At 41.1% G+C, this 27,755-nt stretch overlaps 1 protein-coding gene and 1 long non-coding RNA gene across 10 annotated transcripts in view; one reads left to right on the top strand and one right to left on the bottom strand.

Annotated features, from left to right (window-relative positions):
* The window catches only part of GALNT13 (polypeptide N-acetylgalactosaminyltransferase 13), a 199,104-nt gene that overhangs the window by 144,125 nt on the left and 27,224 nt on the right, over window positions 1-27,755 (bottom strand). For 2 of the 9 annotated variants that reach the window (XR_003923881.1, XM_030017557.1), the window contains exon 1: window positions 11,290-11,689. The gene's annotated coding sequence lies outside the window, so the exon portion shown is untranslated. Of the gene's footprint in view, window positions 1-7,585; window positions 7,732-9,475; window positions 9,590-11,124; window positions 11,227-11,289; window positions 11,690-12,325; window positions 12,388-20,200; window positions 20,301-27,755 lie in introns of those variants that run through there. The other 7 variants (XR_003923877.1, XR_003923880.1, XR_003923876.1 and 4 more) reach the window with 7 other exon arrangements.
* LOC115342738 lies at window positions 12,700-25,724 on the top strand. The gene is made up of 2 exons (XR_003923884.2): window positions 12,700-16,546; window positions 22,817-25,724. It is a non-coding gene; the product is annotated as an uncharacterized LOC115342738 (long non-coding RNA).

Here is a 27,755-nt window from a genome sequence, read left to right as displayed (position 1 = left end):
GGGACAGGCAGTGCAGCCTGCTGCGAAATGCCTTTGGCCTCAAGCTCTAACCATTAATCTAGTCCTGGGTTGCTTTGCTACAAAAGTGAGCATTACTAGTGGCAAAGAACCACTCCTACTTTTCATGTCCTATAAGTACCATTTTTTTTAAGGAGGAAATTAAATAAAGTATTCCATTACACAGAGAAAAACCACCGGCAGATACTGTAACTTGGCAGCCTATACAGTCCCAGCCGGTTACTCTGCAAACGTACGCATAAAAACCTGTGGGTAAGTACGAGGCAGCTGGGGGGGACTCCCTTTTTTTCTTGGAACGCAAGTTTCAAATTCATGCTACACGAGCTATCTCTTTGGGGTGGAGGGAGCTTTCAAAGACACGCGGCGGAGGCTCAGTCCCACCGCTGAATCCGGCGGGTGCCCCACTGATGAGGTGGCTTGCTCCTTGGGGTACCTGCTGGAACACCATGTTTCGTTCACGTGGGATGAGGAATTAAGATCAAATGGTTGAAGAGCGACCACTTGTTTTCTGCCTGGTTTTCTGGTGAAAGCCACCCGCTCTGCTCCAGTCCCGGGCAGGGCTGGCCAGCTCTGCCCCTTCTCTGGGCATACATGCAGCCAGGTGGAAACCAGAACCGGGTTCCATCCGTAACCATTCAGGCGCTGCTCAGTTTAAACTGCTCCCACACGTGCCCGAGAGCTCCCAGGCTCCACCTAACCTCACCGCAAACAACCCTCAAATTAGCTTCTGTTTCAATAAAGGTTTATTTGAACAAATAAAATAAAGCAAAAATCCATGCATATTGAATTCCCAGTGGATACACAGAAATCACCAAGACAGGCTAGCTGATCTTTTTTTCTTCAATCAAGTGCTTGAGTTGAATTTGAAAAAAATAGTTTCAGACAGAATAATTTTTTTTTTAATAAAATGAAAGTTCATCGTTTGGAACTCTTTTTTTTTTTAACATAGCTCTGTTTCAAGATGGAAGTATCTCCCCCCTCCCTTTTTTCCCCTTCCCTGAACTTCATATTTGCACAAAAAATTCACTATCATTTTAACTAGCCAAGATAGCATTTTTCAGCAAGTATTGGAAATAAAAAATATATATATATATATTCAAAGCTAGGACTAGGCAAATAGGAGCAAGGCTCTCCTTCTCCAATCTGAGATAACACAAAATACCTAAGAAAAAAAAATTCAGCAATGGTCCAGACCACCTCACACCGATCTTGGGACACTTCTGCCAAAAGCCCCATGTTTCTGTCAATACACTTGTAGATTTTGAATGCTTTTCAGTGCCCATAAATGCTTTATATCACAAATCTTTAAGAGATAATTTAATTAACATGTCTTAAATAAAAAAATAAATATAAGGGTTTAAATCCAGAACTAGATACAAGGGCTGCAAACCCAAAAAACAAACAAAACTAAACCAGCAGCATGCCTCTGGCTGCCTTTCCAAGCTTTCTTAGCAGTAAATAAGGAACTTAAGCAAAGACTTGTGGCTAATAATAAGAATCATGCTGAACATTTTCTCCATCTTCCTCCCAACAACAGACACCGCTGACCTGCTTACTCTGCACTTGGAGCGCAAGCCACTTAGGTATGAAAGCACAGTTTGAACTTGTACCACTCAATTCCTATCACACACGGAAAACATCAGCACTACATAAGAGGACCACTGAAAGTTCAAGCACTCAAAGAAACTCCAAACAAACAAACCCACCACAACCCACAAAGAGCCAGAACTGGGGAGCATAAGGTAATTCCCAAAGCACGTGTGCATTATGACCTTGTCACCCACATTTTCCCACAAGCCTTCAGCATTCGGCCACCCTCACCACCCAGCCTTTCCACCCACACACCCCGGGTTCAGTTTCCCAGCTGGGGCTCCTCTGCCGCTCTGCTGCTTCTTTCCCACCTTTCCTTAAGACTACCTCCCAGCCTTCTCCATCTTCAGCTCTCCCGTGCCACCACTGCCGCAAGGGAAAGGCAGTCTTTTCTTGCTGGGCTTCTCCTCTCATTTCCCAAGGTTACCACTTAACGGTTTTTAATGTTTCCTTATTCAGCTATTTCAAACAGCCAGTCAGGGTCGTCAGCACTCTTCTCCACTCATTTTCCCCCTTCTAACCCTACCCCTCAGCCCCCTTTTCTGGGAAGCTGATTCTCTCTTTGCCCCCAAATACCTGTTTCTCTCCAAGGGCCAGGCTGTTCTGCTCAGCTCAGACTTCTCCCTCTTCACCTGGCTCTCCTCCTGCCTGCACTCAAACAAACAGGCTCCTTCCACAATTCTGTCCAGGCTCACCACAATCTGGAGCAGGCATGGCTGGCACATGGGATGCAGACAGCCAAGACAGTCTGGTCACCGACAGCCACGAGTGGAAGGAACCTCTCAACACAAACACCATCTCTGGCCATGTCAGCTATTCTTATAACCTTAAGTCCCTCCTCCAGACCTCAGAAGAGATGAAGCTTTGCAAAGAATAGCGGTTTTTTACTCAAATATAGAGTAACAAGGTTTTCAGGAAGAGGACGAAGGTAAACATGCTGGGGTTTTGAGCTACCACTTCTAAGAATAAAGCTAATTTAAAAGCAGTATCTAGCAGCAACAAAGCAAGGGAAATTCCTGCCCCAAAAAACTGCAGTTTGGCAGTGTTATAGGCAATAAGTATGCAAATTTAGAAATCCTCTGCATTGCCAGCCTTTCCTAAAACTGCCACAATAAAATGCTGTGGTAAGAGAATGTTATGGAGGTTTCAAACCCAAGCTCTGAAAAACTGGCAGAATTAAAGATAGCTGCAAAACCTTGACTTGCTTTTCTCATGTACTAAAAAAAAACAAACCCAAAACCCAAACAAAAAACAACCACCCCTCTGCAGAGCCCACTTTCACCGAGTGCACATAGCAGATTAGATTTGGTAAAATGAAGCAATTGTTCAGTATTTCTACTTGTAACTCGCCACACGGCCCTATGCCCTATTTATTTCATACCAGCCAAGCCATGCACAGAATGAACAATATTTAATTTTCTCAGGGGCTCAAAGCCACGGCATTCATCACTACTCTATCCAGTTGCTTCAAAAGCTTTTAATTCACTTTCACAATATCTCTGTAAGAGAAAAAAAAAAATATTATCCCTTCTGTAGAAACAATGGGAGCACAGACTGAGGCCAGGACTTTGAAAAGCATTCACCAGTTTTGCTCCCCTGGTGACATTCCTGGAGTCATACCCTTCGAAGTTTGACACGTAGCCCCTGTTAGTGCATTGATTCAACAAAAGCCCCAATTCTTGAGCCAGTATTTCCTTACCAGTGCTGAAAAAGGACCAGCCCCTACATCTCACTTTCCTGCATCCCTCAAAGCCATCCCTCCCCTCCAACACTGCTCTAGCAGGATCAGCATTCACCCCGCGAGAGTCAGCTCCAGTCTGTCCCTGGGCATGCTCATCAAAACTTACACTAGAGAGAGAAAGAGAAAGATGAAAGCTGCCTAAGTGAAAGAGTGGTCTGTTAAGCGATAAGCATAATCTTAATGTCTTGTGACTTAATGGACTAAAAGTATTAAAACTGCAAATATGTTGCACATAAAAAATTTTTCTAAGGTGTTAACTGAAAGCTTCTAGCCAGAGTAACACCATTTTGAAGCACTGAACATGGCATTTTGTAACCTGCCTGTTGATTATCTTGATCTGGGCTTCTTTAAGGAGCATTCATCTGTTTCACAGACCAATGGTTTCCCCCAACTGCTTTTTGTCCTTATACTTTACTAGTGAGACTCGTGGCAATTTCAGGCATTGTTGTGGACTTAAGAGATATAAATTGCAGCAACACAGCGGTGAGGGTAAGACGAAGTCCAGCACAGCAGCACTTCAAGCACTACATGCAAAAACTATATTCAGAAGAAACCTAATAGAATTTTACCTCTACACATTTTCAGATGGCCAGTTTCTGTAAATCAGTATGAGCACACCCTTCAATGGCCCTTTAATCTGTTGCCACTCTTAAGGCTCAGTAAGAATTAAGTGTCCTAATCCTTGAGTGAGACAGAAATAAACTGTTTACAAAAGTTCCTCCAAAGAAAATCAAAAGACTTATCACTCAGCACTTTTACTGATTTAATATAGAAGCACAGTTAGAGTCCCAGAGTCCATCTACATCCTAGAACTGTGATTACATCTTCCAAATTAATATCAAAACTACTCTGACCTTAATCTGATTCCCGAACCTGTGAGACTACAACCTGCGCAAAGCAGACTTGTGTTAGCCATCTATACTCCCACAAACACCAAAACTGACTAATGATGTCTTGATGCTTGGATAAGAAAGGATGCAAACTGCAAATTACTATTATGAAAGTATTGTTTCAAAACAAAACAGTCAATTTCTTGTGGAATAAAATCTATAATAGAGCTGAACATCATTTTTCAAGTAAACATTGATCTTAATGTTAGCCATAAAAGCTTAATGAAGTGCCTACAGGAGCTAGGGCCTGATAAAAATGCAGCTTGATCTACCGTGTATTATAGGAACATGCACAGGACGTGAGGAAGAACGCTACACCTCCTTCCTTTGCCAGATGTGGCCACATCTGCATGCATCCACAGCGCGCCGCAGCACAGCATCAGGCAGCGGTTGCCTAGCAACTGGGGGGGGGCTGCTCCCCTGGGTACCAGGCCCTGCCAAAAGCCCCCAGCGCTGCCCAGCCGCTCCCCGGCTTCCCATCAGTCGCCAGATGCAGCACGCGTAACTCGCGACACCAGCCTGGCTTTCCAGACTGCAGGGAGGTTTGGGGCTTGCTCTCGGAGAGGGGAAGGGATTTGGTTTTTCTGCTGCTGAGTAGTTCCCAGCTCCTTCAACCTCCCCTGGAGCTAAGCCCGCCGGCACCCGACGGCTACGTGGGACCGGCTGGCAGCGGAGGGGATGCACTGGGCAGTACCTAGCTGGATAACAAAACACCCAGGAATCCCACCGGCACCCTGAAGCCTGTCTCGCCAGAGAAGGAAAAGGAGGCCTGCTTCTGCCTCCTGGTCAGTACACGCTCAAACAAGTTTTGCTATATGCTAGAAGAGCTTTAACTGGCAGGTTGATGATAGCGGTAGAGGAACAGAAGACAGAAAAATACGCCCCAGCAATACCTGTGCAGCCACTACGGTGGCTTGCTTTCTCAGAGGACAAGGGATAGAGCCGCGTTTCCAAATCACATCACGGTTCTTACTGTGGTTAAGTAGCACATGTCATGGGTGCAATGCTTCACAGTTGAAAAGCAGAATCAAAAATGCTTATTCCTGATAATCCATTATTTGTACTGGTGTTTTATAGTATACGTTTGATTAAATATCACCGTATACAGCTACACATTTGCACAGAGACTATTTCCTCAATACCTCTGCATAGCACCAAACCGCAGACAGAACTCCTCCTCCTCTCTTCCTTTACACGCCTCTAAATTAACAGTATTGGGGGGGGGGGGGGGAATATGCTATTGGGGGGGGGGGCAGAAAACTGCCTTGGTTGACCTTTTGGGGTACATATCCATTACCGTATACAGCCTTCAGATGGCAGGCACATTAGAAAGATGAGTAAGTGGATGGAGTTACATTACTGTTATGACTCCACTGGTAATTTCCTGCTTTTTCATTATTTAACTGAGGCATGCTGCATTTTCTAGTGAATCTGTTATTTGTCATGTAGACCGTTCTTTTAACGTATGCAACTTAACACCTCAGTCAGCACTGAAATTTATCCTGTTTGACATCTCTGTATGTTAGCAAGCATCTCAATTCACAGCCTTTCAAGTGTTCCTCTCATACATACTTGAAAGAATTTAGGCTAAAGGCGAAGAAATAGAAACCTTAGGATGGCCATCGATACTGTTATGATATTGACCACAAGAGTACTATATATGAGAATAGCAGATCATTTTATGAACCAGTTAATTCAGACATTAAATTACTGCTGTTGACAAATCCTTGTTATAATGCAAGATTTGACACTCAAATGATGTACGAATTAATGAACACTGAGCTCATGATAGTAGCAGAATAGTTAATTTTTAAAAAATGAATGCAACTCAGTAGTAAAAGCATCCATAAAACTCTCCAGTCAAGTAGTGTTTCAGCCTTTCAGAACAGATCTATAGTACACATCTGCTCTGTCAGAGCCATTTGGATCAGACTTCTGCAAAAGATGGGTAGGTCAGCCGAAGAGTGATCAGAAAGAAGTTTGCTGGAAGAAATTCCCAAGCAGAAATAAGAGTGATCACAAATGTCTTTTTCATACCTAAGGAAGGCAGACCAGAGTTCAGCTCATCTGAAATCTAAGATTTCCAGCCTTTACCTCTAATATATCAAAGGATGAAAGTGACTGTTCCTTGTAGCTTTCCTGTGATTCACTGCAGCTGCCAGAGTAAAAACGGACAACAACAATATTTAAGCGCCAGTCAGAGAAAGATTTGGCATTATTATTTTTGTCAATCTCTGCTGCTGAATCAGGGTCCAACGCAGGCAGTACTGCACCGAATGGCAATTAGCCAGCGTGAACTGACAAAACTCTATTAAAACCTAACTGCATCCACACATCCTAGCACCATGGTATCATGGAATATGATCTAACAAGCTAAAGTCCGCTGCTTAAGCTTTCAGTAAAATGTGTTACATTGCATTACAAATCGTATTTATCAAACTTGCTATGAGAGCAATTATCATTAAAAAACTGAAGAGGCAAGCTTGCTTTAAGAGCTATTAAGGTTTGCAACCCTATCTTTCTAAGGCATACCTTAATTTTAAAATAAACACATTTAAAATATATTTTGCCTACAAAAATCTTATGGCTAGATTGATCTAACCAAACCTTAATATATACTACAGTCTCCCAAAACCACAAATCATCATTTAATACCATAAACAGTTTATTAATTCATGTACAGCTATCTGAAGAACTTATAATGCTAGAACTGTCCATCTCCAAGATCAATACAGGAAGCTCTTTCATATTTAGTAAGAAGAAAAAAAAAAAAAAAAAAGGAAAAAAAAAAAACCCACCCCACGTATCTCTCGTTATAGCTATCCAGTGTTTTGTGTTTTAAGAATTAGTTTCTCCCCCTCTCTCTTTTCCTGAAATAGGCTGCTTGACATTTAATAATAGACCTATTCTTCATTTTAAAATGCATTTCCGTGACTCAGAAATTAAAGTGGAAAAGACTTATTAATTCATCTAACCAAACTTCTTTGTAATAAAAGCCTACCCTTTATTTTGCGTTGCTTCGTTCAGGCTAGAGTCATGCAATGACTAGCACCAGTTTCTCCCAGAATCGATACCTCAAAGCACCACATCCCCAATACCCAGAAAAGAAAAGCTTTTTGTGTTCAGGGCCATCTCATTGTACGCCACTTAGCTTGCAAATGATGTCAAATTTGTTTAGAATTTACTCCCTCCTTTAAAGTCCATGCCTTCAGATACTACCCTTGTACTAAACCAGGCTGTTTCTACCAATGTGTTGGCACAAAGCACCAAAAACATAAAGGACAACAACAACAACAACAAACCAAAAAAACCACCACCTAAAAGAATATGGACATAAACTCAATACCCAAATACCAGAAGAGAATCCCAGGTGCTATAATGTCTTGGAAGCTCACAGACAAAATCCAAGGTCCTCCTCTCATTCCTTTTTCCACATTCTTCCCCCAAAGCGCAGCCTATCTAGTAACAGATAAAAACAAATTGGAGAACTTTGGTCACCAGCCTCACAGGTTTCTCCTTGCCTTGACAGTCAGACTTAGCATCTCCCCTCTCTAACCTACACTGACCACCCCACAGGGTGATAGGCAGGTATCCCCTTGCAAGCTGCTGCACGACCTCTTCACTGCTAATTAGCAGACTAACGTGACTATATTTATTCTGTTCTCAGATGGTGGGTGTTCTCCCACATACCAGTGAAATTAAAAAGTAACACGTACTTGAGTGGTATTGATGACTTGACAGATACCACCCAGGGCAAGTTTTCTAGCTCGTCAAAGAAGAACAAAATGCTGGAGCAAGCCAGGCAGTGACACAAGGACCAGGGGAAAAGCTACAGGACAAGTATCCGAGGAAGAACACAGCCCCAGCAGCTATAGCCATGTACCAGAGGATTTCCCCACGAACCTTTGACAAACGTGTGGCTTGCCAGCACAGACGCCACGCATTCCACGGAGAGATAAGGACCAGCTGCCCAGCCACCCCGGCTGTGCCAACACACTAATTATCAACACTACACTAACACTGACAAATAACTAAACACTCACATTGCACCAATTCCGCTGACCAAATGGACAAAGATATTTGTGCCTGAAGATAATACTACAAACCCAAAATTTTAAACAGCTGGAACCAGAGTGTCGCCAAAGAAATAACCACTGCCTTCTGTAAGACAGTCTCCCACACAAGTCCTGTTTGTAAGAGCAACTCCTTACTACTCTGCATCACCAAAAAGGGTAGTAACCTACTGGATGTACGTGTATGGGTCAAGGCCATGGCATAAACCCACACCTAGCACCGTGCAGTCCTAGCACAGAAGAGTCGGAGCACAGTACTTATCAGTAGTCGCTGACTTGAACCTGAAGATCAGTCAAGCAAATAGCGACCGTAAAGCATTCCTGCTCACAGGAGCTGGGAGGACATACCCGCCAAGGAACGCCTGCGGCTGCATAAATGAAAGACATGTATTTCACCTATTTTGTGAAGACAAGGACCTGTTGATTCTTTTTTCTACATACCAAGGCCAAAGGACCTCATTTGTAATGCTGGGAAATCAGAACTCCCTCACTTCTTCCAATCCAACAGAACAACAGTCTTGAAAAAAGCAAGGTTTGTGAATACTAAAAAGGCCATTTTTGACAATCAGTCAGTCGTCACATCACACTTACTCTAACTTAAAACTGATCACCATAAAAGTAGTAGAATATGCTGTCCAATCCTCTTTTTTTTTTTCATTCATCTCAAAGTTTTTGAAGAAAGCAGGTTTGATAAAAGTGCACAGCTCTCACTCTATTGGATTTAGAAGAAACCAAAAGGTATTTTCCTATGTTCATAAAAGCAATGTACAGCCAAATGGAACTCACTCCTCCCATATTTTCAGGAAAACTGTTCTCCTGACTGCACCTGCTAATGTACAAAACCCACTAGAATTGTGTCTTACATAGAAAAATATTACAAGGTTTCCTAGTTTCTTAATTCTAAGCAATTCTGCTTTTCTTCTTTGGCCTTAATTTTTCTGTCATCTGACAGTGGGCTTAGGTAGTTCTCTGCTATATTTTGCCTCAACCCAAAACAACTGTACTTAACCTTAGAAGGAAAGTAACTCAACCCAATTCTGCACATTCCCCAATATAAACCGGTCATACGCTTTTGCTACGGCTGGTAAGGAATGTTTTTACAACTTATTCTCCCCTAGGAATAGGGTTCTTGGGGGTATGGATGGTGAGAACAGATATGTCACCTCTCTTCTTCACGAACATTCAGGAAGAATCATAGCTTTTTCTGGGGTAGGCGGGAGGCAGGTGTTAACAGACATAAATCCCAGAACCAGGTAGGCTTAGGTCCTCCCCTTCAGTCTTCATTTCTGCCTGAAAGGCACAGTTGTTTACACTCATATTTTCTTAAAGCTCATCCGCAGTCAAACAGGAGACTGTGAGTCTGGCTTTCCACCCTATTCTACCAGCATCAGCATCTCCTGATAGTGCACACTCATCTTCGGGAACTTGCAAACACTAATCACTTGTGTACAAGCACAAGGATAGGAAGATACAGCACATGCTTTTCTTCACTGAAGCAGTGTTCTAAGAAACAATCACTTCTAAACCTCAAAAAACTAACCCCAGGGGAAGCCAAATTCATGCCATGTTACACACTCTCAGTTTAATGCCACCCAAACCCACTTTTTATATACAAAAAAAAAAAAAAAAACACACAACCACTAAAGCATTTGTACTAACAGGTCTAGCTAAAAAATTATCTAAAGTACTACTTTTCAAGTTACACTAATTTTAACTGTCCTCATTAGCCTTAGCACCTTTGCATGGTTTTACTGACGAACACAGAACATCAAGACCACTGGTAATCAGATGTGCTGTCAACCAAGGGCACAACAGAGGAAAATTAAAAAGACTACTTGAAAAACAATACAAGCTTTAAGGCCTCATCTCCTTCCTCAAAGTCCAGTGGCCATCAACCAGTTAAAATAATCTCTGCCTCTTGCTTTCCTCTGCATAATTCTCAGCATGTCTTAATCTCTCATTAATCTTTTCTCTTACTATTTCCAGTCACCCAAGAGCACCCAAACAAATACTCAGCCCATCCTCATTTTGCAACAAAGAAGAAATAATATCAGCTCTAGCAACTATTTTTTTTTTCTTTACTATTTCAGATGGATAAAATTTCACGTCAAAAACTGTAAAATAAACTTTATTTTCTGTTAGCTCCGAAGAAGTTTTTACCCGGTTCTTGGGAAAACAGCTGGCATCCTAACTTTATAACGTTCTGAAGGAAAACCCTGGCTTCAAAACAGCTGTGCCACGACTCATTTACACCGGGGTTCGACTGTTTACCACCACCCGAAACGAACCCAAGCGGCCAGCAAAATCCTAGCGGCGTTTCGCGCTGCCAGCTCGGTGCAGCCCGCTCCGCCGTGAGCGGAGGCACGGCGCTGGGAAAAACGGGGACGAAGCGGGCTGAGGGGTTCGAAACCTTCGAGTGAAATTTACACACCAAAACGTTATTCCACCTCTACCATAAACATACTCGACCGATGGCTTTCCGGGGACATTTAGATCTGTCCTCGCAACCTCAAAAAGCAGAGACGGTTATCAGTTCGTGAGGGGGAAAAAACTGCATCCCAGGACTCGGACTGAACCGCAGTTTGTCACACACCGCTGCCCGGAGCCGGTGCTTCAGGTCAGGCTTCTCCCCGCTTCAAAACCCCTCCACCACGGAAAAACGGATCTGGAGTCCTCAGGAAAGGCAGCCGGGAATGGGATAAGGGCAGCTCTCTCCGCGAAGCGCCCTCGCCCAGCGCACCGCTCCCCCCCCGGCCCCGGCGGCGCCGAGGAAGGCGGTTCGCCCGCGGAGCCGCCGCCAAACGCCACGCACCGAAAGTTGACACAAGGAGCCGGCGTGAGGTGAGGTGAAACGAGAGAAGGTGAGGTGAACTGAGGTAAAGCGAGGGCAGGGGAGGCGATCCCCGCTCCTGGCAGGCGCCGCCGGGACCCGTCCCGCCCCGGCTCGGGGACCCGCCGGCCACCCCGCTCCGCTTACCTGCGGCGGGACGCCGAGCACCCACAGCGGCGACCCCGGCCCCGCGCTCAGCAGCGGCAGCAGCGCCGCCGCCCGCCCGGGGCAGAGCCCGCCGCCGCCGCCCTCCTTCTCCTCATGGCCGCTGAGGCGCGTCGCGGCGGGACAGCGGCCCCAAGGCGCGGCCGGGGCTGCGCTGGCTTCGCTCTCGGTTCGGCGCCGCTGCCTCGGCGGCTCAGGGTCGGTGGCCGCCCGTCAGCCGCCGCCGCCGCCGCTTCTCCTCCGGCGCGCCGCCCAATGGCTGCGGCGGCGCGGGCAGCGCCCGGCTCCCGCGATACTTGGGGCTCGGCCCGGCGGAGCGGGGACGCCGTGAGGTGGGTGTCCCCGCAGCGGGAGCGGAGCCCGCCTCGGGCGGCCGGGAAAAGAAGGAGGGAGGGAGGGGCGGGCAGGTGCGGGGAGGCGGCTCTTCGTCTTACGAAGAGCGGCTGCCGGGCGGGAGGCGGGAAGGCTGGGGCGCTGAGGGGAGCGGGCGGTGCCGCCGGGTCCCCGCCGTGAGGTGAGGCGAGGCGAGGCGAGGCGAGGCGGCCGCCGTCCCCGGCCCGTCCTCCCGGGGAGGCCCGTCGCCTCGGCGGTGCCGTTCCCCGTCAGCTTGTGCGCGTTGGTAACCCGTTAGTCACGCACGGGTGGCAAGCGTAGAGAAAAAGGGGGGGGAACGGGACACCCCAATAACGGACACAATCCCTGAGGAAAAGTGTTTAGAGTCCCGGTCAGGCACCGGGTCGTGCGGGGGAGGCAGAAGGCGGTGAAGCCGGGCTGATCTGCGCCGAGAGCCATCGCTGCCCCTCGGCTGCGGGAGCTCCTGGTGGGTTACGAGCCGGCGGCAGCCGTGCGGGGTGGCCGCCTGCTCCTCGCTGCCCGCCGAAGCCTTGAGCTAAGCCACCCTTTTGGCAGGTTGTTAAAAAGTGACTCCTGTTAACGCTTTCTCCGGTTTCCCGGTACCAGAAGGGAGCAGGCGTACCCCCCTCGCTCCAGGAGTGCCCCGGCGTCGAGCCGCGCTTACCCGCAGATCCCAGCCCTGGTTACCAGATCCTGCAGGAGAACCTGTAGTAAGTTACGGTTGCATGTCAAAATGTTGTATTTCTCCCTTTAAGAATAAATAACTCGATTAATCGTTGTTGAAGCATGTGCCCTGAAGCAGATGCGTTTCTCCCTCCTTCAGAGGAAGCTTCTGCCGCCTCTCCCGAAGAGCCTTTACATCCTAGCAGAGGAGTGCTCGCATGCACATGCAGTTAGGATGCTTTTTCGTGTCATCACCCACGGATCTTAGAGGCCCCACCTCTTGTATCAAAAGTGGCAGCACCTCTTCAGCATTGGCTGAAATTTTATTACTTTTTTGAGGGAAATCTCGCTCACTAGAAAAGGAAAGCAAAAGAAAAAAGCTATCTATCCTGTTCACTTGAGTAGCCAGGTAAAGGTTGCATAGACATTAACTTTTTTCTCAGTGAGTAGTGGATAAAAGGTCCGGGAAGTTTTGTATTTTGATACAGTGCGCTCCTTTCCCCTCTTCCTGTCTGTGTGTGAGCAGACTTGGCAGCACTGAAGCAAAGTGACAAAGTCCTGACTTACAACGTTTTATTTTCTTTTTTGACACTGAAAACTAACTGCATAAACTAGCTGCTTTGATATGAGGATGAGAAACTTCTTGGCACTTTGTATTTCTTGTTGCCCTTACAGAATAGTTAATAACAGCAATGTAATAAAATAACATTTAAATGAATGATTTGATGGCCTTTGTTTCTTTTCTCAAAACATACCAAAAGATTGCTCAGAATTTTTTACCATCTCTTTGGGGTACAAAGTCTGTTCAGTGTATGTGATATATAGCCTGTGAAGTATTAAATGATTCGTAAGCTAGACTCAATTTAAGCAAAGCAGAGAACTCAGTCTAGTGCTAGAGTGCAAGACTGGAAATCCACAGTTAACATGCTTCTCTGAGGATGAGCAAGTCAGTTTCTCTGCATTGCAGCTTTCTTATCTCTAACCTCGCACGGGTGTTGTAAGCATTAATTGCTTCCTGTATGTTAAGATGCAGAAATGGATGTTGCCTGTGTAAGTGCAAAGTATTTTTTCTCTGTTCATTTTTAATACTAATAGTAGCATGTTTGTTCCAAGTAGGAAAAAGTCATGGTAGAAGAAAATAACAATCCACAAGAGTTTGGCACCCTTAAAACAATACTCTCCTTCAAAATTAATAAATACAAAAAGAAACAGCAAAATTCAGGGAGTGCCTTATTCATTTAGTCCTAATGCCGTGTTAGGTTCTGGGCATGCCACCTGTTTGAAAGAGCAGTTTGAAAATACTTCAGTGTAGTTTTGTCTCATGGAAGGACTTTTTTCGCCACCTGACTAGTAACCATGCACTGTCATAGGAAAGAAGCGTTCACTTCTCAGTATAGTTTTCCCTTTAGTTCATATAATAAGACAACTGCTATCTTTATTCATGAAAATAACAAACCTCCAAATGGTACTAAGATACTTGCTCTCAACAAGCTCCTGACAGTGCAACTGCACAGATCTTTAAACTAACGTATAAAAGATACTTTCTGTGTCAAAAAATTTTAATGCTTCATTTTTCCCTAGTTGTTCAGAACTAGATTCCTCTGTAATAGCAGTTATTTCCTCCGTGCATACCAAGACGTCTGTCTTCAGTATTGTCTTTGTCCCAGTGTTAAAGATGTTGATCATTCACAGTTCCAGGTGATTTCAGTACAAGTGGGGTGTATTAAGCAACTCTGCTTCAGTCATGTCAGTGGTTCTGCAGTAACCCATCTAGTTTGTCTGCTGTTATTTTCTGGTTTTCATATCCTTTAATATATCCTAGCCAAATGATACATAAGGCCAAGGAAAGACTTCTGTCTCCAAACTTAAATTATATGTCACTACATAGTATTCATGTTCTTTTTAGATTAATGTATTCCTGAAAATTTAGGAATGCAATACAAAGCCACAGAGGTACAAGAATGAATAAAACATGCAAGGGTAAATATACAAACTTTGAATGTATGGCTTGTGTAACAGCGTGGTGTTTGCACCAAAGCATCTGTTTTATAACTTGCCGTGGGTGGGCCACATGCCAGTAACCATGATGAAAGGAATCCCATTTTTCAGGAAAAAATTCCGTAATACCTAATGTATGATGTTAAAGGGCACATCAGAGAAGAATGGACATACTTGACTGAATCAAAGGCAGTGATCTGGCATGGATGCTTGGAAACAGTATAAGAAATAGCCAAAATATAAAATAATTCTTCTCTCGGCAATCTGTGTTTCCAGCAATTAGCAGCGTAGAGTTTCCACAGTGAGGGGGCTGCATTCAGACCATCACATTTAACATCTATTTGTAGATCTTCTGTGAATTTCTCTTAACATCTATTTTAATCTATTTTGACTTTTGGTTTCAACAACAGCTTGAGCCATAGAGTTCCAAGATTAATTATACATTTTGTATAAAAGTACCTCGACTTCACCACATTAGCTGTATACTTGCTGCTTGATATTCTCACTGGGTGGTTTTCCATTCATGTATTCTGAGGAACAGTGGACAGTCATTTTTAATATACTTTTTAATTACATCTGTGATTTCACAGGCATCAGTCTTTCTTCTCCCATAGCCTTTACAGGCAGAAGAAAAGTCCGGGTCACTTGCGTTTCCCCTATATGAAAGCCACTCCACATCTCCACTCATCCTCATCTTTCCCTATGCTCTTTTGTGTGTGTGGGGGGGGTCCTACTAGAACTTTTCTTTTTCCTTCCCAGAGAAAATAGGAATTTAGAACATCCCTTTGCTCTCCAGATACGTAAGTGGTATCACAGTCAGACTGGTTATCAGTAGGTTGATTGTGTGACCTGCATAAGTTCATGTCTACTAAGCTTTTACAGGCTGGAATGTAATAGTGCTTAAATAAAACCAGTGCTTTTTCTTGGCAAGTACTTTCAAACATTGTGTTGCATTATTTAAAATGTATATAGTGTTGTGCCAAAAAAAATGTATTCCTAGCTCTACTCTAATATCTACCACAACCTTCTAACCAATCTGTCATGCCAGAAGGTAACCTTTTTTTTTCTGGCAGGTGAGGTTGGAGAAAAAGGTTATGTATACTTATTTCCTAGAACGAATCCTTTGACTTGTGTATGATCTTATGCAGAAAGGAAAACAAAGCTGAAGAAGCCAATTCGTTTTCATCTGAATTTTATATCAATAATTACACAAAATACAGAACTGTTTTCTACCACCTAATAGAAATAAAATGGGCTGATAGATAACAGACTGACAGTTATTGCATGTATACTGCCTTTCAGTGTAATTCATTTATTATTTTTTAGGTAATAGCAGCCTATACTGTTCTACTTACTCAATTTTATTGCTTTTGCTATATTACCTTTTCAAATGCAGAACCACAGGTAAACCAAATGTAACTATTCATCAACCCCATGAAGTATCATTTATAACATTAAAGCAATCACAGCTAATGCATCAGTTAATCCCTCTGATGGAGACTTCCTGTATGACTACACAGTCTGGTTTTACCATTTGAAAAGAAATGGGATAACCTTTGAGATAAATTTTCCTGCCCTATATGAGAAGGTTGAAATACCCTTGCATTTAAATACTTTATGCCCTGTACTCCCTTTATGTCTTGAACACAAATCTTAGAGCTTTTTTAAAGCAGAGCATGACACTTAGTCCACTCATCTGATATAGTAGGTGTGTGCAGTGATAAATTACATACATTTGGCAGTAGTTCAGTTACTTCAGACTTTAGTTTCTTGAAGACTCTTAGACAAATGTCATCTGGGCTTTGTGATTTAATTTCCTTTTTTTCTTGCACATCTTAGTAACTGCCTGTGTCTTGCCTTCCTTATTTATAAGGGGTAAACCTTGGGCTGCTTCTTGCTAGAATCCATCTTTCTGGAATCATTTACCTCTGCTTCTGTTTTCTTAATTAAATAATGGAATATCTTTCTCTGATAATGGAAGTGAAGTAAGGGCATTAGCATTAATACTGCTCCATGTTTTGCATGCATCTTACTTAGATGCATCAATCTGCTTCAAATTTTAAAAGACGAGTAAGATCAGTAAAGCTGGAAAACACACAGAACCGAGTCTAAACCTTTACACTGAATTTGAGTCTCTTTCTACAGCTATGGACCCAGGAAGAATCTCAAATCTCAGTGAACTCTGTTTCAGGTCCAGTGAGAAGTCAGTGTTGAACACCCCAAGGTCTGTATTTACTCGGTGAATCAACCTGTGTTGGAAGATGGTAAAGAATGTTTCTTCTCCTGGTTTCTCTGAATGCAATAGCCGGCTGTTTGACTATGTGCATACTGGAACTGGCACTCAAATCTCTGCTCAGTACCAGTTAGTGATGGTAAAAATAATATTCCAGAATTGTTTTCAGCCTGAGGGTGAGGATGATCAAAAGGACACAGGCACTTCTGTATGCAAAGCACTCATGATGCAAGAAAATATTTGGGAAAATCCTTTTTGCTCTGAACTCAAAACACTGATAGCCAGATGCATCTATATTTGGCATTACCAGAGAACTAATTTTGTCATCAACCTATTTCTTCATGTTTGATAAAATTTCATTTCAGAAATAAAGGATTTATAGCTTACTTTCCCTCAATGCACATTATCATTTATATAACTGACAGCTTCAGTTGTTAAAAGCAGTACATGAGGTTTTTTCCAATAAAGGGCTCACATCTTTCTGACATTTATTACAAGTTTATTACTTCTATACCCTTCTCAGTGAAGCTGTTTCATTCATTGTGGGAGTGTCTGAAGTACAGATTTTTCATTACCTGTGACTTACCATTAATTTTAGGCCAGAAGTGGTTTCATTTTGACTGGATGTTAAAAACAGGAAGGGCATAAAAACACATGAAGTCAATTAAGCTAAGAAAACTCATTTGCGATGGAAGGGGAAAGTTAAGGTACGGGTTTTTTCCCAGGTGATATGTCTACCTTCTCAGAGTAGAGAGAGGGTGGGTTAGTCACTCTTGATTTACTTTAGAATAAAAATCACTGCCTAAAAGATTGAGTGAACTGGTTATGCGATACAGAATGTTTTTACTTCTGTATCACCATCGTGGTGATTATATTAAGACAAGAGTCCTTAACTGAGTGCTTAATTGAGAAGCACCCTTTGTCCCAAATAGATAGATAGTAAATAAAATTCTAAAGGGCATTTCTGTATCCGCACACAGATGCTAAAATTGGATTGCATATTCACCTGTGGAGGAAGAGGCCATTCCATGCCAGTTGGTCCCAGTGCCAGAGGATGGTGCTGGGCAGGTTTAAAGTGCTAATAAAGATGAAGCCTTTCCCTTTAGCTGTTCCTTTAGGAATGCTAAAGATGAAGCGTTCCTCCAAGTCCTAAATCCATGGTAAAGATCCCCAAAAATCAGTATACATAACTGCTTCTGTTGGGGGACCACAGTTGCAATCCTAGCCCCTTAGATCATGGAGCTGAGCTAGTTTAATATTTTTTCCTTTATGCAGGACAGGATCTGGTCCTCTGTCTAGAAATGCATCAGATTTCCATATCTGTAACATTTGTTTGATTCTCAATAATGTTTTAGGTGTCAGATAAAGATCTGCCACCTTGCCAAACCTCAGTAACAATTTTAATCACGTTTACTCTAATCATTTCTCTAGCTCGTTCTTAGTAAAACTTACATGATAAATGAAGACATCATTTTAGTAAAACTCAATTTTCTTTGTCAATACAATTTATCTTTCCCCTTCAAATGATCTCCTTTTTTAAAATTAAAACTTCTGTTACTAGCATTATACTATCAACTGTTTGGGGTTTTTTTTCCCCTTAATCTGTGCTTCCAATCTCCATCTGCATGAAGGGCAAATTGTACTTCAAAATCTTATATAGAAACAATGCTTTATGAATATTGGAAGTCATATAGCTTTCTTATTAGAAATAAAAAGTGTCTTGAATTCACACCGTAAAACTGCCTTTGGGATTTCAGCATATGTTCTCTTGGAAACCTCAGAGGCGTTGATCAGAGAGATTACTGTCTTTTTGGTCTCAACTCAGAGGAAAAATAATGTTTTACAAGTTCAATTAGAGTTCTTGAAAATAGAGTAAAACCGTTAGAAATGGCAGTCTTGAATAGAAAACACGAAATGATAACAGGAGTTTGATCTAGCTATGTGCAGGTCCTGCTTGAAACAACTCATAAGCCACAAGAGATATAATTCACACAGGGAAAAGGGAGGTTGGCAAACCCAGGCACATCTGAGTTACTCCCTTGACAGTGAATAGGAAGTTTCTCTTCCTTTGAGATGGCAATGGCTAAATGTAGTTATCTGTATTATTATTCTCATTTTTGTTTCACATGTGTAATTGCATATCTGTAACTCGGAAGTACAATGAGCATTCTTTTTAAAATCAAGATCACCCTTCCTTTAACTATGAACCAAATGATACTCTAAATGCACTTGCTGCTTACAAAAAAAAGGTATCAGTGGGCAAATAAATACACTATAATTGGGTGGTGTTTCGGGCTGATGCTGCCTAGGAGGTATCATTTTGTCTGGTCTAGTAGACTTTTTCTGAGCATCTCTTTTCAATTGGACTTCGCACAAAACTCAGGGGGCATAGTTGCCTGCTGCCTTCTTTCAACCCAGTGGGGCAGTGCATAAATCATTCATCAAGGGTGTGGAAGACCTGTAAATAATTCTCAACTCTGCTCGAGGAGGCCTGAATTCATACATTTGGTCTCCCAGGTGTGACCTGTGTGCAGACAGTCTGCCAGTGAGCAAGGTCTACAGGGCACTTCATTGCTGAGCTTTTTCAAATATCCCTGCTTGTACAGCTCTGCATTGTAGGAATTGGTATATTCCCAGCCTCAGGAGGTAGCAAGTTAGCTATCCGCTGCAGGCAGAGGGACACAAAGGTCTAGAAACTCTGCTTTTACATGCTGCTGCTGCATGCAGAGAGTGTTGTGCTGCATTACGAATTTGGTCAGTGTAAGGGTGGCAGTCTCTGCGCTGCATCCCCCTGTGTCCCCGCACGTGCCAGCAATGGATGGTAATTTCATACCACTCCGAGTGAGCAGGCCTGGGTCCAAGTCCCTGCTCTAACGGTTCTTTAACAGGAGAAAATTAATCATTGATTGGAGGCAGGCTTAGGACCCAACTATCCACAGCATCACCCTACCTTCTTTCTGGCCCAATTAATACTTAATGATTCTGTACAAAGTGATACGACTTTAATAGGATGGACTGAGAGAAATTTCCTTCCTGCCTCATTAGCCAGCAGTCTCCCAAGCTCTCACGGGAAATGGGAGCTGCAGGTTGAAGTTCTCCTAGGCAGGGGAGGAAATTAAATCCAAGTCCTGTCATCCCGAGTGGGCACTGCAGCCACTGAACTGGGACTATGCCAGAGGCACCAGTGGTACCTCCTCTCCCTGCCAAAGGCACACCACCAAATACTTAATGAAACTCGCAGCAAATTCTCCACTGTACCATGTATAAGCATGTTAGTATGTGCTAAACATTGTATTCTTAATTTCCAGACTAATATTCATGGAGTGTGATTTGAGAAAACTACAGTGATATTTTAATCAGAATTATTCACCTGAAGTAGCTGTTAGATATTTATGGCATTAATTCAGGCTTAATGGCTTTCTGCCTAGGGAAATCTTTCATTTTAATAACACATAGATCACATCCAAGGGTGACCTCATTCATATTTGGAAAACAGATATTCTATGTACAGTGTTTTCTGGGGGTTAGTTTTGCTTCTGTCAGTAACTGCTGCCACATTTTAAATGAGATATCACATTTTCATGCGTATAATAGCGGCCAACAATCTTTTTGGCTCAAAAATAAACCGCAAATGTTCATACTTACAAATAAATGAACAGTCATTACCCATTGTGGTGTAAACTCGGTGTCTCACAACACATTTGCGTTTACTCCATTTAAATGCAGAGGGGTTTGGCCTTGGTACCTACAACAATAACAGAAATATTACTTGTAAAGAAACGCAGTCTACTATAAAAGGAGAAATTAGATTTCCCTTTGTAAGTACTCTTTCCAAATGTTTTCCTGAGGCATTACCCAAATGTCATTCATATTGCTTGCAGAATTTCCCGTGTTAAAAAAATGCATTAATTTGGTTTAATTTTGCAAGGAATTATATGAATCCATCTGAAACCATGCGGTTCACTGAAATCTTTCTTGTGGTGGGAAGATGCCACCCACACCTTGGGAGAGCATCTGCTGTGTTGTAGTCAGCCTCCAAGTAACGTTCAAACCTGGAAGTGGCTTAATTGCCTCCTTCAATGCTGCTGTCAAAATTTCGCACAAGACAGAATGTACTAGGTTGCTATCAACCATTAACTTTTTCCTACCTCAGTTAAGGTTTGTAACTCCACCAAAAGAAATAGTATACCCTTCTGCTTCTCTGCATGAGCTGAAAAGAACAATGTGTTTCTGTGTAGGTTCACTCATACTGAAGCAGCACATAGCTAAGAATGAGTTAAATTGCAAGTATAATGGTGTACTGTGGGTTGAAGTAAATCCTGAGTCTGCATAATAAAAGGATTAAAAAAAGTTGAGTTCTGTGACAGTGCTAATTTGTGAACAGCTGCCCAATTCTAAGCCTGTTTATTTCAGACTTTCTAATAGAATTATGAGTGCTCTACTGCTGAAAGGGAAACCCTTTCTAATTAAGTTCTTACAAAATAGGGTGCATTATTTACAACTAAGAATTGGTTAGTTTCAGACTTTTTTTTCCTATTCATCAATTAATTAAAGTCAGAGAACAGTTTCAACATATTGACATCATCTGAAACTGTTCTATTTTATGTGAGCATAAAGCAGCATATAAATTGTTTACAAACTTCTGCTTATTAGGAATACTTCAAAGAATTTGAAACCACAGATTTAACACTTGCAGTATCCATAGATGTATACCCTGGGTTCTTCTAAGTACTCCTGTTTCCCAATTTATGTAGTTAAAATGATACAGAAACAGGCTGTAGGGTAGGCGCCAGGCTGTATTCAGCTGGCACCTCTGAACACCAGCAAAAGCTACTGTAATTCTAGGGAGTGCATTCGGATAGAAGATAGATGTACCGGTATGGAGTCAAGCCAAACTTTGTGGGTTTATTGGGTTTTGTGGCAAAAGAGGGCTTTGTGAAACTGTGCCACTCATCTGCTCACTCACATTCGCCAGTTAGGTTTCCTGCTGCTGGTACCTTACTCTAAGAAACTTGAGGCCCTTCTTGTTTTTTTTTTATTCCAGTTGTTCCTTCCTTTTAAGATGAATCTTTCTATTTTTCACTGACATTGCAGAATCTCAAGGTGTTTTTTTCTTTCCTCTGGTATCAGCCCCATCAATATTTTCCTTCCTGCAGTCATTAGACTCCCACTATAGCCAATTAATCCTGGCCATGTTCGTTTTGTTGATCAGTTGTGATTTGAAAGAATGCTGTTTGCATCTGAACTCAAAATATGATTTCCTGCCACAAAGCTGTAACATCGTTCATTCATTTTTAATGCTTTTTTTCAATTTGTCTTTTTTGGGGGGAGGCAGCATAGACATTTATACATGTAGAAGCAAAATAACCCGATCTGATCTCATTACTCTGTGCTTACCAAAATGAAAATGCTAGTGGAGGAAATGCTTTCAAATGTCTCTGAATATGTAAAAGATAATTAAATATTTCATTTCCCGTAATTTTTGCAAGCCTTTTGCATCATATGCTTCCTATTGTCAAATTCCTTCTTCTCTCCCCAGATGTTGTCAATTACAAGAACACTGCATGTTATGACAGAAATTTATGAAGACTTCTTCCACAAATATTATTCCTCATTTGATTTTTGAGATGAGCATTTCACACCATGTCCTCATAAACTTTCTTTTTTTCCAGTCTTTGAAGTCTATTGACATTTTCTCTCTTTTTTCTCAATACTCCTTTTTTTTTTTTCATTTTGTAAAGGGAAAATACTAGTATGATTTGTGGTACCTCTGACTTCCCTATTTCATATCTCTGAAAAATAATTATCACTTGGAAAATATATTGATTTGAAAGAAAATTATTCCAGTCCTCTTTGAATTTCATTGTGGTGTTTTCTTTCACTGACTGACTTTTAAAGATTTTGGTTTAGCTTGCACACTGCAGTAGATAATTTGTTAAAATACAGCACCTTAGTTGTACCAAACATCCAAGTTTCTCTCTTCATCTTCTTTTGTCTTCCAGGTGTATTCTCCCTTATGTCTGCATAGTTTGACAACAGCATCTAAATTTTATTTCTGCTATCCTTTTTTTATTCTATGACTGCATGATTTCAACACAAATAAATCCTAATTCAACCTCTGGTTAAACTCATCTTGTAATTGACAGAAGGTCTTCAGGTAGCATAGTTACCTGAGAACGCTTTTAACACACTGATGGTGTTAGGATTCTTAAGCTCTATGCTCAGGAAGTTTGTGATGCTGTTCCTTCTTTCTTGTTGCAGGTTTTAGGCATATCACAGCAACCAGGTCAAGAAATGAACAACACTGAATTCGTGAGACTGTGGCATTAACCCTCCACTTCCCTCAAGACTTTAAAGAAGATTTTGGTGAAATTTTAGCTGTCAGCAGGTATGGAGTTAACATTATCACTTTTCTCTTGAGTTAGAAGTACAGAATAAGGTTCTAACATCATACTCCTGCTTTTGCACAGGAGTGTCAGTTAGTGTGGTACCATTGCTCTAGGTTATTTACATACATTCACACATTCTGTAAAAGCTGCTTGGTGCTTCACAATGTTCTAGAATAGAAACTGTCATCGGGAGTTCATTGTAGTCGGTGACTCCAAAGCCTCCTTGAGCTAACATAACAGTGTAAAAGTGTATCTATTACAACATGGTTTCAATTCTTATTTTGAACCACCTACACAAGAGGGTGGCAAACCTTCTCACTTCTGTATAAAGGAGATCACAAACAAAGCAGACTCACATCATCCTTATTTTTCAAGGAAGAGTAGGCTTCCTATTATTCAATAAAGAAACTCTAGACACTAAGGCTAGCAGAATCTACTTCCCTGGTGAGGTCCTGAAAATCTCTTCAGTGTGCTGTCCCTGAGCAAAAACAGTCAAAGCTGGTGGATGTCTAAAATGATAGGCTGGTGCAAGTTATTAATGAAATAAAAGCCTAACAATAAAGGACAAACCAGTGTCTGCTAGAAATGTGTATAATTTACTCTACAGTGAAGACATAAGTAGGTACTTTCCACTGAGTGAGTATCACCTGAGTATGACTTCGAAGAGAAAAAAAAAAGGTGCTTCAATATATTGTGTTATCCAAGGAAACAATTTTAATCTGATGTCTCTGGTCCTTTACTGGACAGGAATAAGGAGATAAAGGAGAATTAAAAACGTGTCTTAAAATCCTAGAGCAGTAATAGTGACTGGAGCATTCTTTTTTCATATTTTATAGATGTTTTCATAAAAAAATGTAACATTATTAAATAAAATTATGCAAACATTAACTACAATCTATGTCTATCGAATGACTCAATTTCTCCCTCATTCACTGCTTTAACCACAGCAGTACATTTAAATGGTAGTGTTCTGGACAAAGCTGAAGAAACCAGTCATTAACACAATACCTGTGGATTCATAATGTTATAGCTTATCCTGCTTGAGTAATAACTTTGTAAGGCCTCTATTATACAAGAATAATTCAGTCTGCACTAGCTATATCCTTATTTCAGTATTCAAAGAAAGAAAAGAAGGAATCAGCACATCACTTCCAGCCCAAGTAACCATATTAATAGACAGCCCATGTAAAGTCTGTTCTTCTTGTAAAATTACTAAAAGCACTGGTTTTGTGGTATGGCTGTAGTGCACAACAGAGTGCCTTTCCATCGTGCATCTCCATGCTCAAGTCCTGACAGAAATGTGACCATTTTGGCTTGTGGTACAGAGCTATTTGAAGCTATTGCTGCCAACTCGGGAATTTCTGCGTTGCACTATTGAAAAGTACACAGTCTTGCAGGAGCCTATGTTGTCCTGAAATCAATTGTTTAGGCTTCTAAGTCACTAATGTTTTTGTTCTTATGTGACCCCAGTCCTACCAGGTGGGCTACCAGGGCCTGTTCATAAGCGTTCTGGGAAAATCACGAAGGAGGAAATAAGACATTTTCATGCCAAGATGAAATACAAAAAGATGGACAAAATATAAACAAGTTGTTGGATGTATGGCTTCTATTTGCTGGGCTACAGCTAAAGCATGCTCACTGTCAGCAAAGGCTGGACAGCTACGTCACCAAAAGTTTCACAATGCAGAAGAGATAAGGGATTAAAAAGCCAAGTGTTTCAAAAAGCCTGTTGTAGCACATTGTGTAGAGAACTCTTATGTAGCTGTATGTACAGGTTCACAAAATCTAATAATGGTAGCATAATGAAGTTAATATCCTTTGGCGTGCTCCATGGCCAACAGAGAGGGGTACTCCTCAGCAAGTAAATCGGGGCAGCTGAGGTTCCTGCTCCAGAGCCCTCTCTGGAGGAGCCTCTCTCAGTTGGCTTTACAGGGAGCTCTGGCGGGTGTTTTGTGAGGTTGAGGCTAACTTAAACCTTTAGAATATCCTCCTGTAGGCATTGAGAGAGCTCTGAAGATTGTTCCAATTAAATCCTCGGACTGCTTAACTCTGCAGCGCACTGTGGAAGGAGGAATCAGTGAAACTGGCCAAAGTAATACACATGCAGACAAACAGTGGCACTTTGAGGATAGAATTAAGTAGATACATAACTACTATTGTCAATGTAATATATATTGACTAAATCTAAAGTGCTCTATATATATGCATTTTCCAAGCACAGAGGTCAAATGAAGTCGAATGATGCAGATATCTGATGAACTAAATTTTATGGTTTTAAGGAAAAAAATGCTGTATTCATATTTAGTATTATCAACCAAAACAACAACAACAAAAAACCAACCATACATTTTTTTAGTGGTTATTATATTTTATGGTTTATGAATTAAGAAGAAGGAGCTGTAATGGGAAATGTATTACTGTGGCATAAGTATGACTATCATAACATGAGAAATGTTGATGGTGGTTTTGTATTATGCAGTGTTAACTTTTCACATGATTTACATGGGTTAACTTGAAAAATAATTAATGCTGGAAAGCCAAGGCTACTGCTATTTGCAGAGGTTTTCTTTTTCAGAAATAAATTTTGTACCTGCAGTTGCTATAATATCAAAGGATATTATTTGGTGTATATTCTATACAGGTTCATGTGCATGCCCCAGGTTTTTTGCGGGGTGGCTCCATGAAGGAGAGAAACATCAGGGGGATAAAACAGGATATGCAAGAAAGATCTAATGCCATGTTATTGTAAATGCAAAGCAAGAATAAACCAATAAATTTAAGGACCTCTTGCTGAAACAGCTCTGCTATTTCCTTTTGATCTGGCGGTTAAACATTTAATAGTACCCTGAATTATCCACAATAAATTCTTTCCTTTCTATAACTTTTTCCCAGAATATGCTTCTGAGTTTTAATTGAGGTTTTGTTTTCATTCCATTTTCTTGTATGCACACCTATTGTAAAGTAAAATTTCTTTTCATTTTTCTTGACTCAGACTGGCAAATTCCTTTTTTTCTCCTGAACTACTTATCTGTGTACTTTCTTGTGCAAAAAAGAGACTCTAACTCACATGACTGAGAACAGTGTTTAGATATGAGTGTCCATATGAAGCACCTGGTAGGCAGCATACCGTATGTATATGGGAAGATACAAGCTGAAATTTTACTGATTGAATTTCATTACGAATAATTATTTGTTTGCCCAAGTATCTGGAGCAATCTTCACTTCAGATCATCATCTTCACAAAAGATTTTGCTTAGCCATTTGTGAAAATTAATATTAAAGATAAATATTACAGAAATCATGTCTTCATCCATTTTTAAAAAGGTCTACTTTCAGTTTTAAATTTCCACCCAGGAATAAGATATTTTTCTTAAATGAACGTGGCAGGAGTTACAGAGATGTGCCAGTCATGAACAATATTTTAGTAAAAGACTAATTAAAGACTTAATATACCAGTTTTAGCTATTTAATATATAACCATTTTTCCAATGCTATACTAAGTTTGTAACAGATTTTCACATCTTAAGAATGTCTATTTAGCAGGAGACAAAAATGCAACTGATTTATTTGTGGAAAGAAGCTATGATGTCTTTATTGAGTCTAATGCAATGGTTTAGTAGTACAGCAGTTAACTTGGAAAAGTTTCAGAAACAAAACTGACAAGTGTTTAATGTTTACACAATAGACCTCAGTAAAAACTGTACCATCAAAAAAAAAAAAAAAAAAAGGAAAGCATACATTAAAAAAAAAAGACAAATCATTAAGAAATACACAAAGTGGCAAGAGTATGAAAAATTTCTTTTTTTCCGTATGCCTTAAAATAGAGAATGGAACCACAGAGGTTAGAGGTTATCATGCCAACAGCACAAGAGATGTGGAACACATTTTTTTCTTTCAAAGCTGTGTAAGTAAACTCTGGTAGTTAAAACATAGGATGTAACAGATGAGCTAAGAGAGAATGCAAAGATCAGACAAAGTTATAAAAACTTTAATTATCTCTGAAGCAGGCAAGTTGCAAGAGAGCTAGGGGATAGGCTTAGCCACAAGGGTATAAAGAAAGTAATTTTGTAGAATAAAGACTCTTGAAAAGCTAAAGTATTTATCTGTACAGTTTTTTATTATAGAAGAAACTGGAGAATTATCTTTTCTTTAAGTGTAACAAAGGTAGACTATCACACAGAGAAACGTCAAAAGTAAAAAAGCAGAGGTTGGATCAAACCAGCCAAATTAAAGTGCTATGTAACTCCGTGGCCAAATAATACTTTTCTAAGAGATCTGCAAGAACCTAGGGAATTACAGATAAAAAGCTGGTAATATAGCCTGAAATATAAATTTAAAATAATGTTATAAAACAACTAAGCTTTATACTTGAAAGCCACTGGCCAAATCATCTTGTTTACATCAAATACTTCTCTTTAATTTAAAACTTTTATAGAACATCAGCAAAACAGATGATGGTAAAGAAAATCCAGATTATCTTGGGTTTTTCAACAGATGACAAAATTCTTCAAAAGTATGCAAGACACTAATCACAGAGGTAAAGACTGCCTTCGAGAGAAAGAGTAAGAAGCCTTTAGGTATTTAAGTAAGCAAAGGAATTTATGAGAATGGCAGAGCAAATTCGGTTGATAAATACAACATGTTCTGGAAACTATAGCCTGAACACTGATGAAACCTTAAGTATTATTCTCAGAAGAAAGACCTGGATGTCATTGTGCTCAGATCTCTGAAATATTCCATACTAATACTCAGTATTATCATGACACACAATATTAAATCTTTAAAAGTACAACAGATCTAGCAGAATACGG

This window comes from Aquila chrysaetos, chromosome 6, assembly GCF_900496995.4.
Source record: "Aquila chrysaetos chrysaetos chromosome 6, bAquChr1.4, whole genome shotgun sequence".
In the NCBI taxonomy this organism is placed as follows: Eukaryota; Metazoa; Chordata; class Aves; order Accipitriformes; family Accipitridae; genus Aquila; species Aquila chrysaetos.
This window is presented reverse-complemented; position numbering and strand designations above follow the sequence as displayed.